The sequence below is a fragment of the Cricetulus griseus genome (assembly GCF_003668045.3).
Source record: "Cricetulus griseus strain 17A/GY chromosome 1 unlocalized genomic scaffold, alternate assembly CriGri-PICRH-1.0 chr1_0, whole genome shotgun sequence".
NCBI lineage: Eukaryota > Metazoa > Chordata > Mammalia > Rodentia > Cricetidae > Cricetulus > Cricetulus griseus.
The window spans coordinates 206,915,048-206,936,804 of NW_023276806.1; the positions used below are offsets into that span (position 1 = coordinate 206,915,048).

At 37.2% G+C, this 21,757-nt stretch overlaps 1 long non-coding RNA gene across 1 annotated transcript; it reads right to left on the minus strand.

Moving 5' to 3' along the window:
• Positions 1-134: 134 nt before the first annotated feature.
• On the minus strand, positions 135-2,882 carry LOC107979210. Its single transcript, XR_003479922.2, has 3 exons — positions 2,825-2,882; positions 2,620-2,720; positions 135-181 (listed from the first exon to the last, which is right to left on the minus strand). It is a non-coding gene; the product is annotated as an uncharacterized LOC107979210 (long non-coding RNA).
• Between the last annotated feature and the right edge of the window lie 18,875 nt (positions 2,883-21,757).

Genomic DNA, 21,757 nt, shown 5'->3' on the forward strand with positions numbered 1-21,757 from the left:
TTAAGTCCAAATGGATCAAGAACTTCAACATAAATCCAGCCACACTGAATCTCTTAGAAGAGAAAATGGCAGGAACTCTTGAACAAATTGGTAAAGGAGACTGCTTCCTGAACATAACACCAGTAGCACAGGCACTGAGAACTACAATTGATAAATGGGACCTCCAGAAACTAAGAAGCTCCTGTAAGGAAAAGTTCATAATCAACAAGAAAAAATGGCAGGCCTACAGAATGGAAAAAGATATTCATCAACCCCACATCTGACAGATGTTTGATTTCCAAAATATGCAAAGAATTTTAGAAGATAGTCACCAAATTACCAAATAATACAATTAAATGTGGGATACAGACCTAAATAGAGAATTATCAATAGAAGAATCTGAAATGGATGAAAGACACTTAAGAAAGTGCTCAACATCCTTAGCCATCAGAAAAATGCAAATCAAAACAACTCTGAGATACCATCTTATTCCTGTCAGAATGGCTAAAATCATAAACCCCATTATTGTTTATGCTGGAGAGGATGTGGAGAAAGGGGAACACTCCACTACTCGTGGGAGTGTTAATTTATACAGCCACTTTGGAAATCAGTACAGCATTTCCTCAGGAAACTGGGAATCGGTCTACCACAAGATCCAGCGATTCCCCTCATAGTAATATACCAAATGAAGCACATTCATACAACAAGGACATCTATTCAACTATGTTCATAGCAGGATTATTTGTAATATCCAGGACCTGGAAGCAACCTAGATGCCCCACAACTGAATAATGGATGGAGAAAGTGTGGTACATTTACACAGTGGAAGTACTACTTGGTAGAAGAAAACAATGGAATCTTGAAATTCATAGACAAATGAATGGAACTAGAGTAAACCATCCTGAGTGAGGTACACCAGTCACAAAAAGACAAACATGGTATGTATTCACTCATATATGGATATTAGACATAGAGAAAAGGATTACCAGCCTAAAATCCACCCCATCAGAGACGCTAGGAAACAAGGAACAACCTAAGAGAGACATACATGGTCCCCTGGAGAAGTGAAAGGGACAAGATCTCTTAAGCAAATTGGGAGTATGGTGGGAGGGAAGATTGAGTTAGGAGAAAGAGAAGGGGAAAAGAGGAGGGGCGAGGAGGCCATGAGGGATCCATAAGATTCAGACTGGGGGAGAATAGAGGAGAATAAGAAAAGAGATACCATAATGGAGGGAGACATTATAGGTTTAAAGAGAAATATTTCACTAGGGAAATATCCAGATATATAAAATGATGACACCAAATAAGAATATAAGCAGTAGAGGAGAGGTTACCTTAAATGCCCTTCCAGTATATTGAGATTGATGACTACCTTATATGACATCCTAGAGCCTTCATCCAGTAGCTGATGGAAGCAGAAGCAGAAACCCACAGCTAGACACTGATCTAAACTCCTAAAATCCAATTGCAGAGAGGGAGGAGTGATGAGAAAAGGGGTCAAGACCAGCCTTGAGAAACCACAGAAGCAGCTGTCCTGAACAAGGGGTAGATCATGAATACCAGAATGATAGCTGGCAAACCAGCCTAGGACCAACCCAAACCCCCTGAAATTGGATGTCAGTTAGGAGGCCTGGACAATCTATGGGGGCTCTGGTAGTTTATCACTATTTACTCCAATTGTACAAATGGACTTTGGGAGCCCATTCTACATAAAGGGATACTCTATTAGCCTAGACACATGGGGGAGGGCCTAGGCCCTGCTGAAAATGATGTGCCAGGCTTTGAAGATTCCCCATGAAATGTCTAACTCTCCCTGGGGAGCAGAATGGGGATGGGATAGGGGACAGTGGAGGGGGAGGAATAAGGGAGATAGAGGGAACTAGGATTGATATGTAAAAAAAGATTGTTTCTAATTTAAATTTTAAAATTGCAAAAAATGGGAAGAAATTAAAGAGAAAATCTAAATAGTTGGTGATATATTTACAAACATAATATCTGACAAGGTGCTAATACCCATATTATGACTGAGATAAATGGCATGAAACAAACAATCTTATTTTTAAAGCAGGTAAAGGACTTAAACACAATTTTCTCCAAAGAAAGTTTACAGAAGGCTAACAAGCATATGCATACTAATTAGTATCACTCTTCATAATGGAAAGAAAGATTAAAGCCACATGATCAGCTTCATAATCATCAGGATTTATGTTATCAAAGGACAATGTATAAAAGAGTAGGAGAATATGGATGGAGGAAGCAGAACTATTGGTGAACCTGGGAATCAGTAATCATTATCTAGGTTCACTAAATGTGAAACGTATAACTACTTTATTATGTAGCCATGCCAAATTTTGGTATGTAGCAAAAGGAACTGAAACCTTATTGTTAAGAAATAGCTTCACTTTCATTTCCCTTGTATAGTAATGGTGATCAAATATGCAATCAATTTAAATATTTAATTGGCTAATATGTTAAAAGAAATGGATATTAATACACAGTAAACAGTAAAACACTATAGACTTTTAAAAAGAAGATCTCAACATTATCAATAACATGAATGACTCCAAAGATCACTATAGTTAGTGAAAAAAGCCAGGCCAAAAAAAAAATAATAAGCACACACTGCAGGATGTCACTTACATTTGTAATAAAAAAAATATCAAGCAGGAAAATGAGCTGTACAAATGTGATTGGTGCCGAAATGCTCTAGAAAGAAGGAATGGGATGAAAAAGGGCAGCACCTGGTAAAAAAAAAATGAGATGTTATGTTTTAGGATTATATGTAATAATATGTTATATAGCCAGTAAGAAGAGTTAAATACTGCTGGGTGGTGATGGCACACACCTTTAATACCAGCACTTGGGAGACAGAAGCAGGCAGATCCCTGTGAGTTCGAGTAAAACCTGTTTCACAGCAAGTTCCAGGACAGGCTCCAAAACCACAGGGAAACTCTGTCCTGAAAAAAGAGGAAACAAACAAAAGAGTTAACTATTATGTTACCAACATAATAGATTTTAAATACTTTCATCACAGGCAGAAAGTTGCAAAATCATTGGGAGTGGGAGTGAGCTTGATTTAATCATTCACAAAGCATGAATACATCAACATACTGCATGGAACCTCATAAATGTGTAGAGATTTATTTATTTATTTATTTCCTTGCAGCTGCAAGGAAAAATGTCAGCTTTATTGTTTAGTTCATATAATGCAAAGATCATTAATTAATTAATTCCAACAATATTGTGCCATTTAATAGAAACTTCCCAAGTAATCTGCTAATAATATTTTTATATTTATGGTAATTAAAATTTATATATAACATGAAACTTGTTACAAATTTCTAGTTTAGAAACAAGTCAAATTCAAACCAATCTGTGCCTTAAGAACATTTGTAATTCTAATATTTAACAACAATGGTAAAATTAATAGTGTTTTGCAAATTAATAATAAACTAACAATATATGTATCTTTAAGCCCCACACACTCCTTGCATGTATCAAGTCATTTCATAACATTAATATATTTAGTGTGCTGAAGTCAGAGGGCAGCTTTCAGGCGTAGGTTCTTTCCTGTGGCCAGGTGGATCTCAGGAATCTGACTTAGGTATCAGGCTTTGCAGCAAGCACTTTTATCCACTGAGCCAGCTCATAAGCCCCAAACTCACTATATCTTGATAGTTAATTTGAAAGCACTATATTCCAAGAAGTTTTTCTTCTTTCTGGAAATTTTCTCCTGAAAATGTGTCACAAAACCCTTCATCATTAATGAGCCATATCTATTTATTTTGGGTTTTCATTGGTTTTGTGTTGGCAGAATCAGACTAGTCCACGGTTCATAAATATAAATCTGAAAATTTGGGAAATTTGTCACTAGAAGCATTGGGGAAGTTTTTGGCATGGTGCAGATTTTGAAGGATCTGACTAAAAAACATAAATCCATTTATTTATTTCATAAATTGAAAAATCCAGTGGCTCATGTACAGACAAGCTAGGAGAATAGATATGACATGTCTAGGCAAAGAAATGAACCCCAGTCTCCCATGATTAATTTCCAGTGTTCTCCTTGATGTTTTTGAATGATTTTTTTTGCTTTAAAGTTGTTTTGCTTTTCCAACAGAGTTCATAACCTCTGTTGAGTCTATTCTTCCAGAGTTGTCAATTATAGATCAGCTCCACATCACTAAATCTGATTTCTGTACTTGCATGTTCTACAAAATGCTAAGCAGTCAATCACACCCTCACTCACTGTGGGAGTCAGCAGAAGATGCCCTTATGACACAAATGGGGGACTTCAGGTTCAGCTGCACTAAAGTTACCTGAGTCACTCCCAATATAATCTTGGAGCACACTGAATGGAGCTAGTATGCCTACTCTCATGAAAAACTCTGGAAGACATGCAATACCAAGGTGTTGCTCTTGGGAAGGATTACAGATTAGGGGCATGGATTTTCAAACATAATGCATTAAATGGTGAGTGAAGAAGTTGCTTCCCTCGGGAGCTATGAATATGATCCTTGGATAGAAACCTTTATGGGCATTTACTAGATTAGCAATTTCAAACTTTTCTTTACTAACTTTTAGTACCCATGCATACTTCTATAGGAAACAAATTTTTTTCAGGTAGATTCGATAATGATATAACTTCATTATGACAAATAATTACATACTGAAATGGACTGAATATATGGGGCCCTATTATATGAAAGACTATTTCCAATATGACAGCATTTGGAAGCGGGGCTTTTTGTATGTAGTTGGTTAACTAACAGGATGGAGCCTACACATATGATATCAATGCCTTGATAAAAACATAGAAAAAATGAATACCTTTGTCTGCCTTTTGAGAAAACCATAACTTTTCAGTCTCTAATGTGGCAACTGATTGTCTCTTGAATCCAGCCATACTAACACCTTGATACTGATACTTCAGACTCCTAAATTGTAGAAAACAATTTCATGTAGTTTTAAGCCAACTGGTATGTAGTTCCTTGTTCAAAAGCCAAGCTCATTAGTACTTTTTCACATTTAATTTAGTTTCCACATCAATCAAGAAGCAAATGTTACTAGGTTTCTTTCATAGAAGACAAAATCAAGGGACTGAATAGTGACGTGCATAAAGTGACACAAGGAAAATAATTTGGGCCTTCAAATAGATAACTACAAAATTTTTACTGTAAATTAATGCATATTACTTCATATGAATTCATCATGTATTTATATGCTATAAATTTCTAATAAGCAATCTCAGCACTACCAACCTTCAGAGGAAAATATACACACAAATGACACAGTGAATATTTTAAGTAAGCATTTATAAAGCTGGGTTGTTATAAATCAGGGATGACTAATTAGAATGAAGACAATTGAAAATTAGTATGATGACTTTGGATTTGGTGGTAGATGCATTAACTATTTCTGTATATACAATAAGTAGCTTTATACTTTCAAGGTGAAAAAAGTATTGCATTTGACAATTTTCAACATGTGTTTTTGAAAGAGCTTTTACTGGGCCAAGTAAATGATCCATTATCTTTGTGATCACTCTTGTTTCATGTTCATATTATTTTATTTACAAGTTTTTCACAAATCGCATACAAACAGATGGTCGATTTTGAAAGTTTTGCCTCATGTAGTAAATGTATCTCTGTCCAGATGGACACCAGGCTTCAGTGCCAATATTGTACCTTTGCCATATGGAGAAGAGATTTATGGCAGGAAACACTATGTTCAGTTTTATACCTCAACAAAGAGAATGTTTGATTAATTGCTATTCATAATTAAATTTTGTAATCAGAAAAACAGTGAAGAACAGATTATTTAAATAAAATCATAAACATCCTCATTAAGATACCCATGAATGTATAATTAGAAGATCTTTCTCAACGCATTACAAATTTCAATTTGACAATTACACTTTTAGAGAAACTTGTTGAAGTTTAGTTTACTTAGAATTAGTCATGCACTGGGGATATGGTCTGTAGGTTTCTGCAGAATATCAGAGTGATGTTAAAATCACCTCCCAAATATGTAAATAACTTCCTATAAGTAATTCTAAGTTAGTGAGTGGTATTGGTTAGGAAAAATAGAGTAATTACTGAGGATTTGATATATATTTAAATATATATATATGTATATATGTGTGTATACATAATCAAACACACATATGAATATATAGTAAGTGTGAGAAACATATTCATTCCATTTGCCATTGAGAACTCAAGTATTAATCCAACAATACATTATAAGAAAAGTCTTTTGTACTGAAACATTAAAATGTTATATTTTAAATACTTAATTGCCTTGGTTTTATTTCTTAAAATGTATAGAATTTATGTGTCTATTTTCAGAGTAAACACTTATCTACAATTTTCTATTATTGAAAAACATTTTATTTACTTATGTAAAACTGGACCCAGATTAACTAGGAGCATGTTTAGACATTTTTGCTTACAAAAATTCATATAGAATTGGTATAATTTTTCTTTAATAATTTTGGCAGTCTTCTATTGTTAAGTCATGTAACTTTTCTCTAAAGGGAGCTTTCAAATGACATATGCAATATATTCAATAAAGTACTATAACGTGAAGTTACAGGTTAAAATATCTTTATTCAAGTAATACCGGCCAAGCACAAGCCAGAGTGTGCCCAGAGGCAGCAAGCTAGGGAGGCCAGAGAGAAGGGGCTCCACATGTCTGCCACCCCTTAAGAATTGCCCTACATCATCCTGAGCCTCCATAGCCAGGCACACCTGTAGGGCTCCTAGGAGGCAGAGCTACAGTATCTCCCTACAAAGTACTTTTCAGTTATTCTAATTCTTTGACATTAACTATATTTATTCTGCTACCCTGCTCAGGGACACCTGAGGGCGAGGGACTGCTGACAGGATTCAAATTCAGTGGTACAAAAAATTAAAATCACCCCTTGTATCTTATCAGACCGTCATGCTGTAAAATTAGAATTCAACACCAACACGAATTGCAGGAAACATGCAAACTAATGAAAATGGAATAAAGACCATTGCACTATTTCTGGCTCAAGGATAAAGCAATAAAAGAAATTGAAGACTTCCAAGAATTCAACGAGAATGAGACCACACAACCCAAACTTATGGGATACTTTGAAAGCAGTGGTAAGAGGAAAGTTCCTAGTGCTAAGTGCCCACATGAAGAAACTGCAGAAAAATCACACTAGAGAATCGACAACATAACTGAAAGCTCTAGAACAAAAGGAAGCCAACTCACACTGGATAAGTAGATGCCAGGAAATAATAAAACTGAGGGCTAAAATCAATTAAGTAGAAACTAGGAAAACAATACAAAGAATCAATGTAATAAAGAAAATCAACAAGATAGAAAAACCTTTATCCAAACTTACCAAATGGCAGAGAGAGAACATGCAAATTAATAAAATCAAAAATGAAAAGGGGTACATAAAAACAGATACTGAGGAAATCAAGAGAATCATCAGGTCATACTTTGGAAACCTTTGTTCCTCAAAATTTGAAAGTCTAAAGGAAATGGACAATTTTCTGAATAGATTTTACTTACCAAAATTAAATCAAGAACAGATAAGCAATTTAAATAGACCTATAACCCCTAACAAAATAGAAGCAGTCATTAAAAGTCTCCCAACCAAAAATATCCCATGGCCAGATGGCTTCAGTGCAGAATTCTACCAGAAATTAAAAGAACAGCTAACACAAATCCTCTTGAAAGTATTCCACATAATAGAAGCAGAAGGGTCATTGCCAAACTCTTTTTATGAGGCTGCAATTACCTTGTTATGTAAACCACACAATAATACAACTAAGAAAGAGAACTACAGAGCAATATCCCCCAAGCACCTTAATGCAATAATATTCAATAAAATACTGGCAAATCAAATCCAAGAACACATCAGAGAAATCATCCACCATGATCAAGTAGGCTTCATCCCAAGGATGCAAGGATGGTTCAACATATGAAAATCCATCAATGTAAACTGCCATATAAACGAATGGAGAAAGAAAAACTATGTGATCATCTCACGAGATGCTGAAAAGGCCATTGACAAAATCCAACACCCCTTCATGATAAAGATCTTTGAGAACAGGGATAACAGGAACATAATTAAACAAAATTAATGCAATATACAGCAAGCCAACAGCCAACATGAAACAAAATGGAGAGAAACTTATTGCGAATCATCTAAAATCAGGAATAAGACAAGGCTGTCCGCAATCTCCATACCTCTTCAAAATAGTCCTTGAAGTTCTAGCTAGAGCAATAAGACAACAAAAGGAGATCAAGGGGATACAAATTGCAAAGGAAAAAGTCAAACTTTCACTATTTGCAGATGATATGATAGTTTACATAAGTGACCTGAAAAACTCTTGTAGGGAACTCCTACAACTGATAAAACCTTCAGCAAAGTGGCAGGATACAAGATTAACTCAAAAAAATCAGTAGACCTACTATATAAAGATGATAAATGAGCTGAGAAAGAAATCAGAGAAACATCACCCTTTATAATAGCCACAAACAACATGAAATACCTTGGGGTAATGCTAACCAAACAAGTGGAATACCTGTTACAAGAACTTTGAGTCTTAAGAAAAGAAATTACAGAAGATAACAGAAAATAGAAGGATCTGGAATGTTCTTGGATAGATAGGATCAACAGAGTAAAGATGGCAATCTTGCCAAAAGCAATCTCCAGATTCAATGCAATCCCCATCAAAATCCCAGCACAATTCTTCACAGTCCTTAAAAGAACAATTTCCAATTTTATATGGAGAAACAAAAGACCCAGGATAACCAAAGCCAGCCTGTACAATAAAGAAACTTGCAGATGCATCACCATCCCTGACTTCAAGCTGTATTATAAAGCTATAGTTCTGAAAACAGCTTGGTATTGGTACAAAATTGGTAGACTTTAATGATCCCCCATGCAAGGCCTCACCCTCCCAGGGGAGCAGAAAGAGGTTGGAATAGGGGCTAGGTGGGAAGCAGGGGAGGAGGGGATTGAGAGGGAACTGGGATTCAAATGTAAAAAAAAGCTTCTTTCTAGTTTAAATAAATATGATTTAAATAAAAAAGGAAAAAAATGAAATCTGACCATTTTTTGAAAGTCATAAAATGTTCTCAGATGAAAAATTTATAATAATTCCTGACACTTATTAACCAAATATAAAATTTTCACTGACGTTATTTATATTTTCTTGTTTTCCTTTAAAAATATCTATTATGGTTTTGTATTGTGTGGCCATGAAGCAATAAATAAAACATGAATTATGTCGTAAAATTAGTAATGACCCCCCCCAAAAAAATATTGTTTGCAAATCTAGGGGATGAGAGCTACCAGCCTAGGATGTAGAGGACCACATCATTCAAGAAGGAAAAACCACCTGTGTGTTCCTTTCATATTTATTTTCTATTCTAATTTTTTGAGTTTTTATTAAAGGTTTAGATTTAGATTTTTGACAATACGAAATGAACATTCATTAACTATTTCAATTTAAAATACTAATTGTGAGTTCATTACATGTCAAAACTCATTTTTACTCACATGTTTGATGTGCATAAATATCAGAGGAATTATTTGTTCCTTACATATTAATCTTTAAATTACTACTGAGTTAATTTTCTAATAAAATTGTTTGTTTAGAAATAAACTTTGAGCCCGGCGTTGGTGGTACACGCCTTTAATCCCAGCATTCGCAAGGCAGAAGCAGCTGGATCTCTGCGAGTTCGAGGCCAGCCTGCTCTCCAGAGCGAGTGCAAGGATAGGCTCCAAAGATACACAGAGAAACCCTGTCTTGAAAAACCAAAATAAATAAATAAATAAATAAAAAGAAATAAACTTTGTGTGATATGGATAGCCATTTTGATTCTCTCTTCATAATATCTTAGATCCCATTAGTAACTCTGAGCTAATGATATTGATTAGAAAAGTTAGAATAATTACTGAGAATTTCATATATAAGCATACATACTTATAAACATACGTATATTGTGTGTATTTGTGAGAAACATTTTGCTTTTATTGAAAATAGTTTTTTCTCATATAATGTATCTTGATAAGAGTTTCCCCTTTTTCTATTCCTCCTAGTTCCTCCCTCCCTGCCTTCCTATCTGGATCCACCCCTGTGGTGGGATATTTGTACACTGTATGAAGATGTATTGCTGTGACTGCTCTAATAAAAAAGCTAAATGGCCAATAGCTGGGCAGTAGGTGGTGGTAGGATTTCTGGGCAGACAAAGAACTCTGAAAAGTAGAAAGGCTGAGTCACCAGCCAAATTCAGAGGAAGCAAGATTGGCAATAAAGTGATGATGTAGTAAATCACATACCAGAATGTAGGTTACAAAATAAATGCTAATTTAAATTATGAGCTAGTTAAAGCAAGTCTAATGTAAGGCCAGCTTTCACATCACAATTAATAATCAGTTTCTGTGTTAACATTTGTGAGCTGGCAGCTGATGAGAAAGCTTGCTACAAAAAGCATCCAACATATATAATGTACACAGAGCCTACTGCTTATGGTGTATGCAGGCACTGGTCTTTTAAGAGGCTTTGCCATGAAACAGAGCACTTGTGGGAAACTAGACCGAAATGTCTGCCACAGTGCAGACACAGCAGCTTCCCAGAACTAAGATGGCTAGGCAGACCCAAAGGTGGTGAAGTCTGCCACCAGTGTCATAAACTAGCAATGCAACAGAGGGTGTTGCTGGTTAAGACTTGGCTCACATGGTCAGAGAAGGCTATAGATGTGCAGAAGGTGAGGCCCAGGCCCAGACAGAAAAAAACCTCTAAATAGATATAGTACCTATGATTAGATTCTGAAGAAAGAAAAAATGATTAAGACAGTCATAGAAAAAAATAAATAGTTAAAAAATAATAAAGTCTTCAAAGAAAGAGTAAATAAAGGTGGGCAGTGGTGGCACATGCCTTTAATCCCAGCACTCGGGAGGCAGAGGCAGGTGGATCTCTGTAGGCCAGCCTGGTCTACAAAGCTACACAGAGAAACCCTGTCTTGAAAAATCCAACAGAAAAAAGTGAATAACAAAAAATATAAGCCACATGAGGTTTGGAAATATTATAACACAGGGAATTTGTACCTTAATGTTGAATTTTTTAATGCTAATGATCAGATAACAGAATCTTCTAAGAGACACTGCATTGTAAAATGGACTGTTGAAGTAAATCACCTTATATACCTTAGGGATGCCTTGGCTTCAAAATGGAAGAAGGCACTATGTTGCATTGGGAGAGAGGTTATGTCTTTGTTTCTACAGGAAACAAAAAGCTATGGGTTTCTTCAAAATTAATAATCAGATTTGATTGGGGGAGACCACCTGAGGATCTTGGGTGCAGACATGAGGGAAAATGCCAAGAAAGACTACAAGACAAGTGATATACAAGCTGATACCTCTACTATGGAAACTGCTCTTAAACTGGATGAGACGTGGTAAATCTTGTTGACTACAGTGTACTCATGCTTATTATTACATGCCATTTTTCCTATGGATGGATAGAGGTTTATATTAAAGTTTGGTTATACAGTCCAAGCAGATATAACATGTCAGATTCTTTTTGCCTGCTCAAAGATAAAACAACAACAACAACAACAAAAAAACATCTTTAGCTGACTTGTGAACACCACACATTCCATACTTATGTAAATGCAGACATGTATGCTACCTTTAAAAGTTTGTGTATTTTCAGAACAAAAAGTTCAGGAACCAATGAAGAGAAGTAGCCCAGGTAATACAGCCTCTCAGAATGCATCTGCTGCAGTTTCCTCAAAATTTTACATCTAGAACAACTTCAGAGCTGCTAACTGAAAAGGTTCATGCTCACAGATTTTAAATAAGCTCTACACCTTTCCATCACACAGAGCATAAGCTAGCTCTCCAAGGACTTGACCATTATCCCAATTTTACCAGGATCCCTTAGAGAAGATTTTGTTCCAAGACATCAGAAAGCAGTCTAGAGAACATGAAGCCCACATTCCCAAGAGGTGGAGTGGGTAGTTTTGGGTCATTCAGTTGATTGTGGATGTTTATAATCATTTGGGGTATTGTTGGTTGCAAGTTATTATTGGTCATTGTCAATGAGAAAACTAAGAAAAGGAAATTAGAGTTTCATACTGAAAAGAAAATGAGGGAAATAAGAATGATAGGATAAAATGGTAGACTATTGACCCTTCTTTAAAAATAAAAGTCTATTATTAGTCTTAAATATTTACAATGGTATGAAGTTTTGTATATTGATACTAATGTAACGTTATTTATGTTATACTGTATGTGTTTTCTACTCTTGTTTAAGATATTGTACCTATGAGGTGATTTAAAAATGTATTGTAAGTTTCTAGTCCTTAAATTTTATTATTACAAACTTATGAGAAATAATCTGTAAACTGTATGCCATTATGATTAATTTAATAAACAAGCTAACTGGCCCATAGTTGAGTAGGATAGAATTAGTTAGAAAATCCAAACTGAGAATGATGTGAAAAGGAAGGCAGGGTCAGAAGAGTAACCAGTCTGACACAGAGGTAGCAGGAGATGAACATGTCCTGACAATAAACATAAACCAAAAAAGCAAGTACTATTTCTTAAACATTTTATATTTGTATGGATTTTTGTTTCTTGATACAAATTTAATTTTGTTACACTGTATGTATATTTCTACTCTTATTTGAGGTATTAAATTTATGCAACTCACTCTAAAATGTAATATATTATTTAAAAATACAGATAAACAGTCATCTAAAAATAGTGAAACTTGTAGTCATGTTATGTAAGTTTCCATAGCCATACATAGTTACACTTAGACAGATTGTTTTCATACAATTCAAAGACCTTCAGAATATGGCATTCAATATGCTTATTAACCTAAGTCTTTTCCTCACAGTGAGTCAATCTGCTCCCAGCAGCACCAATCTGTTTCAGAGAAGATGATGGGCATCAAAGAGACTCTGTATGGAGTTTATTTTTATAGCAAAAGCTAGCCATGTGGGCAAAGTAACTTCCTTGCCTCAATTGCTTACAATATGCTCTCCAAACTGCACAAGCAAGATGCAAGTAAAGTGATGCCAAACTTTGCCAAGAAAAGGTAGAACAGTCCTTCAGAATTTCCTGCTTCACAGGAAAGTCGGTCAGATACTCAGTCAACAAAAAGTTAAATTCATAAAATTAGCATATGATTGAATAGAACAAGATAAATTCATCCAGAGATAACCCAAATCTAGAAAGAGAAATATGGTATGTATTCATTTATATGAAGTCATTAACTGTTGAGCAATGATAAGTAATCAAACTAAAATCTGTAGAACCACAAATGTTAGGTTTAGAGTATGGAACAAGTGGGTGTCAGACAGATTTCCCTAGAAGAGGGATATAGACTAGATTGTTATGGATAGATGTCAGAGAGCGTGGAATGGAAGGATCAAGTTGGGAGGCACAAGGAAAATGGAAGAGAGAAACTTAAGGAGAGTAGTATGAGTACCTAATGCAATAGAAGCTTCATAAATATATATGCATACATTAAGTTGATCTAAATGAAATGCTAAATAATGGGGGAAATAGAGTGCCAACTGGCACCGTTTTGTCAGCAAACGAAGCTTCTAATATTGGGATTGTCTGACATATAACTGAGTTCTTGGTTCTCTCTTCCATGAGAACTCCCTAACAACACAGATTAATGCAAGAGAATAGGTTGCTCTACAAATTGAAAGTAAGGCCCTACTGCTGAAGTGAGCATCAATATAACACATTGAATATGGAAAATTTGTTCTGGTGTTATATAGGGTCTTCTGCCCTATGTCCTAGTGTCTTTCATACAGGAAGGTACTCTGCAAGATAGTAAAGGAGAAACATAAATACAAACCCACCTGAAACCCCTTCATATTCAAATATGCCCTACCTGCCAAATATGCTAGGGCCATTGTGACACAAAAATTATGGGAATAAACAATGTATAATGTGATTTAAGGCCCATTTCACAAGATATCCAATACTCAGCACTGCTTGGGATGACCAAGAACCTAAAAAAAGATACCACATGATCCTAGGGTAAAACCAAATACTACTGTTTTAGAAATAAAAGCTCCTAACAATATTCAGCTAAACTCATAGATTAATGTCATGCTCAGAATTCACTAGAGAATCTTCCTCTGTCAGTAGAAGGATGAAACACAGATTGTCTATATTTTAAAGTGTGTGTTTGTGTGTGTGTGTGTGTGTGTGTGTGTGTGTGTGTGTGTGTGTGTGTGTGTGTACAGATAAACACAGGTGCTAGAAAGGCTATACAAAATTGTAGTCAATGGCATAGGAGCTACAAACAATTGTGAGCCAATACACTATGGTGCTGAGATGTCACCTAATGTCCACATGAAGAGTGAAATATGCCCCTTAAGACTAAGGTCTCTACAGCCCCAATATGTGTATTTGGATTATAGGGCTGGAACACTAAGTGTAACTAGAATGCACAGATTTTTGCAAAAATTCATAAGGTTTTTCTTGAGCTTTGCAAAGTTTAGTTAAAATCCTTCTTTCTCGATACTTCTTTTTTTTAAGGTGAAGTTGCAACCTTAAAATCATTGACTGGATGAAACATTAAAATACTTCTAATGTCCACAAGAAAATGACACAGATGCAACCTGAACATCTCTGCAAAGATAAATATAGGAGGCAGATAAATCATTCATAATCTAGAAATTCCATCTTAAGATCCTTTATAAATTTGATAACAGTATAATTTAAAATTCCCTATATTCTATAGTCTATAAAAGTAAAATTCAAAGTGCACATAGCACCACAAATGCTGAAAATCTCAGGAATTTATAAAATATTATTGTTCCCTTTTCAGGTTTACTGAACATATATCAATAATAAACATCATAGTAGAAGTTAGTTATTGAGTTTGGGAGGTGGAGTTTCTAAAATTTAGGTTCCAGTTGGACTTTCTTTGTACTTTCAGCTCCCAAATAATAACATAGAGACTTGTTATTAATTACAAAATCTTAGCCTTGGATTAGGTTTGTTTCCAACTAATGTTTAAAACATAAATTAACCTGTTTATATTAAGCTACATTCTGCCATGTGACTTGTGACTCATTACCTGTCCTCCACATTGTGTGTCTGACTTCCCTCTGTAATTTGCTAGTGAATATTCTTCCAGAGTTCCTAACTCTGCACAGAAGTCCCACCTACCCTTTTCTGTCTAGATATTGGCTGTTCAGCTCCTTGATAAACCAATAAAGAGGTGCTTTGGCAGAGGCATATCTTCATAGTGTACAAAACAATTATCCCACAACATTATGTCCTATTATGGAAGAATGCAATCTTTCCATCAAACATAAATACTACATCAGTAGTGTGTCTGTGTGTATTTCACCCTAGATTTTTCTCTATCCAACCCCCAAAGATCTGTAAAATGCAATGTATGTTTGACTCACCAAGGAGAAGTAACAAAGCAACATGTGTTTTGTTAAAGGTAATAATTTCAAGGGCAAAAATAGAATCTACAAGAAAAGCATAACTGTGAATATGTTTAAAACAATGAGTGTTAAATAATCTAAATTATCATTAGGATCAACTAAAGGATCTTGATACACAGAATGCTTTATATAATTGTTTTAACTGTACCTGGGATATAACTATAGTGATACCTTGCAACTATTCAGAACTTAGGCAACTTAACTATATTTACTTGGTAATTAAATGAAAAATAAAGGATTGTTTTCTCCCTTGGTACTATTTTATAATACCTTCCTAGATTTAATATCTAGCATTTTCGTTAAATGTTTTCAATTTGTCCATATTTGAAGGCATGCTTTTGCTCAAAAAATATTCCCAATACAGTATATGCCAAAATCCACCCAACAGTATTTTTCATGTCTTTCTGGCTTCCAGACATTCAGTCCAATAATTATCAAAATGCTTTTTTATTTTTTATTTAAATTAAAAACAAGCTTGCTTTATATGTCAATCCCAGTTCTCTCTCCTTCCCCTCCTCCCCTCCTCTCCACCCACTAACTCCTATCCCATTCTCTTTCCCTTCCCCAGGGAGAATGAGACCTTCCATGGGAGATCTTCAAATCTGCCATATCATTTGGAGCAGGGTCTAGGTCCTCCCCTATGTGTCTAGACTGAGAGAGTATCCCTCTATGTGGAGTGGGCTCCCAAAGTCCATTCGTGTACTAGGGATAAATACTGATCCACTACCAGAGGCCCCATAGATTAACCAGACCTCCAAACTGACACCTTTGTTCAGGGTGGTCTTGAAAAGTCTTTTGCAGGTTTCCCTGAGGTCCATGAGCTCCCCCTTGTTCAGGTCAGCTGTTTCTGTGGGTTTCTCAAATGTACTTTATATTGCATTAGCTTAAACAAAGCGTGAAAGAAATTATTTTTCTTCTGCTCAGATATAAGATACTTTTGACTCTAAATAAAATTATTTAGAAATCATTTGGAATATTTTTGTTTTTCACTCACAAGCATATATATAATATATGATTTTATAAATTAATATAAAATTAATTTGTATGATGAATATAGTTATAGTGTGTGTATTCATATGTGTGTGTTTGTATGTGTGTATGAATATTTGCCTTGCTAGAAATCAATGAACAGTGGAGTCTTTCTTGTCTGGTCTTTGCTAAGCTGCATTAAAAAATTTCATTTGAAAGCTAAGTACAACACAATTATAGAGTCTCAGTGTAAATATTTAAATTGAAATGTTCAGGCTGTAGTGCCATTCATCAACCTGCTTATTATTTATTTTGTAGAATAAATTGACCCAGAAGTCCAGATAAATGCATACCGTCATTCCTTGTGCTAAAAATAATTGCAATAAAACACATTTCTTCAAGAGTTACTAGTCTCTTCAGTATAAATTGCTATATTTACAGATAGAAGAAATAAAGGAAAGGGGATTGAATACAAACCAAAGATGAATCCTTTGGTCCTCAATTTGGCACAGACAAAGGATGTTTGCAGTTTAGGGGATAGTCTATCCATTTATTACTGCAAAACAAAATTGGTTCTTTACGAAAAATGAATTTTGCTCAGAGGCTTGACAATCCTATTTAATACAATGAAAAACTGTTTATTAAATCCATCCGGGTCTTCTCAAAGAAATCTAGACAAATAGTGTGAAGTACTAAATAGCTTTTTGTAGTACACAGAGAAAAGAAAAAGGACACTTGCTGGTCATTGTCAAGGTGGCACCTATTTCTTAGAACTATCTGTAAAAGAAGCACAATGACCATGAGCAGTAAATATGCAAGGCAAACCTGAAATGCAGGAGAAAACATTAGGAGTGAGTGTGTCATGAGATACAGACACAAGGTTTAAATGAGCAGAAAATTTGGTCCTATCAAATGTTATTTTGGGGTATTAGTATAAAATGTTTATGAAAACAAATATCAACTCTAAATCTTGCACTCCATGAAGAAAGAGTGCATGCAATGTATAACCTAGGTAACATTTACATTTTAAGAGATAAACTTAGTTTTTTAAAGTGTACCATAACAAAACTCTGCTTCTCTCTAGACTCTTCTGTGTTCTGAGAATTTCAGAAACTTGGATAAATGCTCCATAAATCAGATTTTTAGTCATTTTGAAGGTAACCAAAGGTACAGATACCTGTAGAAATTCCAGGAATGATAAGATCGAAACAAAAACTGGTATCTTCTCAAAAAAAATAAGGTCATGTTGTGAATTATTAGGTCATATTGAGAGCTACATAATATATTTTAGAATTTCTTGGTCTTAGATCTGCTTACTTAAGTATTTCAATCTAGTAGTAAGCACAAGCAGTAATTTTCTCAATAGAACTTCAATATGTAAGAATATCTTTTCTTTCTTTTTAATGGAAAATAGATTCTTCTCACATACAATGCATCCCCTCACAATTTTTCCTCCCTCCATTGCTCCCAGTTCTTCCCTACCTCTCCTCTTTCCCAGATTAACCCTCCATCCATTTCCCTTCAAAAAAGAGAAGCCCTCAAAAGGACAACAACCAAATGTGACAAAACAAGATCCAGTATGAATCAGGTAAAAACCTTTATATTGAGGTTGGACAAAGCAACCCAACACGAGGAAAAGAGTTCCAAGAGCAGGCAAGACAGAGGCACCCCAATAGAGAAAAAGAGTCTCAAGAGCAGACAAAAGAGTCAGAGACTTCCTACTTCTACAGTTAGGAGTCCCACAAAAATACCAGAAAAACAGAGGATCTGGAGCAGACCCATGTAAACTCTAATCTTGCTGCTGCAGTCTCTATGAGGGCATACAAGCACTGCTTATAGCTTTAGAGCCATATTCTCCTGGTGTCTTCTATGGACTCAGACTCCTCCTATAATCTTTCCTTCCCATCTACTGCTGGGCTCCCTAAGCACTGAGGGGAGGGACCCAGTGGAAATCTCCAATTTAGAGCCTCTCTTCATATAACTTCTGGCTATGGATACTGGCACAAGCTCTTTTGTGCTGCCATATACTGATCTATGAGTATAACAGAGTATCATTAGGCATGGTTTCATTTATCTTTTTTGTCCAATAGTGTTTGGGTCTACCCTATGTCTCTGGGCTACCCAATCTCCAGTTCCTCTCCATCCAGACAGTGTAAGGCGTTGGCTCTTTCTCATGTTGTGTTTATGCACCACCATTACTACAGCACATCTTACAGGTAGGAAAGATTGGAGATTCAGGGTTGTGGGGCTGGGTTCCTGTCCAAATTTCTCTTTATGTAGTCTTCAAAGAACCTTCTTGTGCCAGACACTATAATGTAATGATGATGGTTCCATAAATGCTCCAGATTGTCCTCCCTAAGTTCAATGAGCTGCATGGATTTTATAATTGGCAAGGAATACCCTCTGTTAGTTTGTAGGGAGTTACCTTCTGTCCTATCATCAGCTTGGGTTGTTTAGGGATATCATGGGACCTCTTGGTCCACTACTCAACTGAGTGTAACCAAATCCCACCACTGAAAGCCTTGTCTGGCTACAAAAGATGATTAGTTCAGCTGCTGTAGTCACAATTAGTAGAAGTCCTCACTAGAGTCACCTTCATATTCTAGAAAGTTTCTATTGCACAAGGTTTCCCTTGTGCTCCCTCAATGTTCCCCAATTCCATTTGTCTCTTCCCACATTCTCTTATTATAGCCCTTTCCTGTTTACCCAATCCCTCCTGTTACCATCATAACATACCCCCAATTTAACTGCAAAATGCATTCTATTTACCCTTCCCAGGAAGATACACGTACCCTCCTACAGCACTCCTCTTTACATAACTTCTCTGGGTCTGTGGATTGTAACATGGTTATTCTTTACTTTATGGCTCATATCCACTTATGGGTGAGTACATACCATGTTTGTCTTTCTGGGTCTGGGATACCTCACCCAGGATGATCTTTTCTAGTTCCAACCACTTGCCTGCAAATTTCATGATGCTATCTCAGCAGAATCATCTTTGCCTTAGAGATATCTGGATAACTGACTTTTGTTTGAAGCTCCATACTGTGTCCCTGAAGAGAAAATAGGAACATGCACAACAAGCAAGGGGGTCCAGACCAGGCTGGTGAAACCCACAGAAACAGATGATGTGAACAAAGGGGAGCTCTTGGTCCCCAGAATGATAGCTGGGAAACCAGCATGGACTGATCCCAACCCCCTGAATGTGGATGTTAGTGAGGAGACCTCAGAAATTTATGGGGCTCCTTGTAGTGGATCAGTACTTATCCCTATCATATGAATGGACTCTGGGAGTCCATCCCACATGGAGGGATACTCTCTGAGCCAAGACATATGGGGGTGGGCCTAGGCCCTATACAGACTCTGAAGACACCCTAGGGAAGACCTCACACTCTCTGGGGAGCACAAAGGGTATGGGATAGGTAGGGTGTTAGTTGGGGGGTGCAGGGGAGGAGGGGAGGTAGAGGGAACTGGGATTGACATGTACAATAATCTTTCTAATTCAAATAAAAAATTTTATAAAGAAAACAATAAGAGACCCTGGTAATAATAAGTAAAATAGGAACCTGGTAACAATAAGTGAAAGACAAAGACCCATATACTGGAATGGGGCCCTCTGCCCTGGGCATGGAAGAGAAAACATAGGCTCATCAGATACCTGATGGGCTCTATTTGGCAAGCCAATTTATGGTAGGGTATGGAAAAGAGAGAAAGATAGAATGGTTCATGTTTTATGGAAAAAGGCAGATCCAAAAGAGGTGAAGGCAGTGAGGAGCAGGCTGAAGTGGGCTGCCTACTTCCCACATGGGCACATGGTGCTGCTCAGGCCTGGGTTGTAGCCAAGGGCCATGTATGAATTTGTGGCCCTCCTGCAGCTGTGGTCTTTTTTGATGGCATTGGTTTTTGTTACTACTGCAGGATGAGGTAACAGGGCTGCACAGAGTTGGATCCTTACCTCACTCGCTACAACACTAGGGAGCACCGACTGGTACTAGTACTCATACTAGGGAACATTGACTGGTCCTGTTCCTCACCAGTGGCACTGGAGAGAGCCAGCAGGTCATGCATCTCACCTGGGCAGCCTGACAGAACTGACACTGTAGGTGGGGTTGTAGGCAGGCTGGTGCTGAGGGCATGAAAGTTGAAAGACTAGTCCTGCCCTCCCATTGCCTGCCATGTGGTGGTGACAGTAAAGATTCCCTCCCTTCTCACTCTGCCACCTGTGGTAGGTAGGAGAGCTAATCTATCCCCTTGCCAACTGCAAGAGAGAGAGAGCAGGCCCTGCACCTTGCCTAGGCATCACAGTGGGGCTGACATTGTTGAAAGGGGTGTAGGTGAGCTGGCCCAGATAAAAGGAATGTGAGAGGTCTGGTCTTGCTCCTCATCTTCCACACCATGGTGTGACCAAGGTGATTTCCTACCTTTTCCTACCATTTACCACCTGTGGATGGAGGCAGAGCAGGCCCTTAGGTCAGGAAAATCAGTGAGGTGGCCCAGCATCTTGCCAACTGCAGCACTTGGGAATCAGGCCCTACACCTCACCTAGACCTGATCCTGTTGGTGATAGTGCAGGTGAGCTCCCCTTAAATGTCATAAGTGAGGAAAATCTAGCCCCACTTCTGATCTGTTATCCAGTGTGGTCTTCAGTGAGATGCCTTCCTTACACCTTGCCCCTTGTTGACTAGAGAACTCAAGAGAGCAGGCCTTAAACCTCAACTGGGCACCTTAGTAGGGGCTGACACTGCTGGTTGGGGACACTGGTGAGCCAGCTCAGAGGTCATGAGAGTGGAAGAGCTGGCCCTGTATCCCTTGACTGCCATTTAATGTTGAGGGAGAGGAAAATATGTCCTCCCCTCTGGCCCCTTAGATGAGAGAGCTGACCCTGTGCCTCACCAGATGAAAACTAGGCATAGTGGTCCCATACCTTGCCTGGAAAACACAATGGAGCTGACCCCATTGATGGAGGCAGGGGTGCTGTGGCAAAGGAACATGAGTGTGAAGGAATGAGCCCTGCCCTTCATAGAGTATATGGTGGTGAGGGAAGGAAGAGAAGCCCCCTATGCCCATCAAGGCAGGTGGTAGGTAGGAGAACCATCCCTGATGTCACTAGAGTGAGAGAGGTGGCCCTGTCTCTTATCATCAGCATCACTAGGCAGAGTGACATCTACACCTCCACTAGGCAACACAGTAGAGCGGGCCTGGAGGACATGAGAGTAGGAGAATCAGACATGCCCCTTGCTGCTTACTTCATAGGGTAAGCTAGCTGGAGCAGTACTGGAGAGCACACCCTGGTGCTGAGGATGAAGGAGATCTGGTGGATATACCT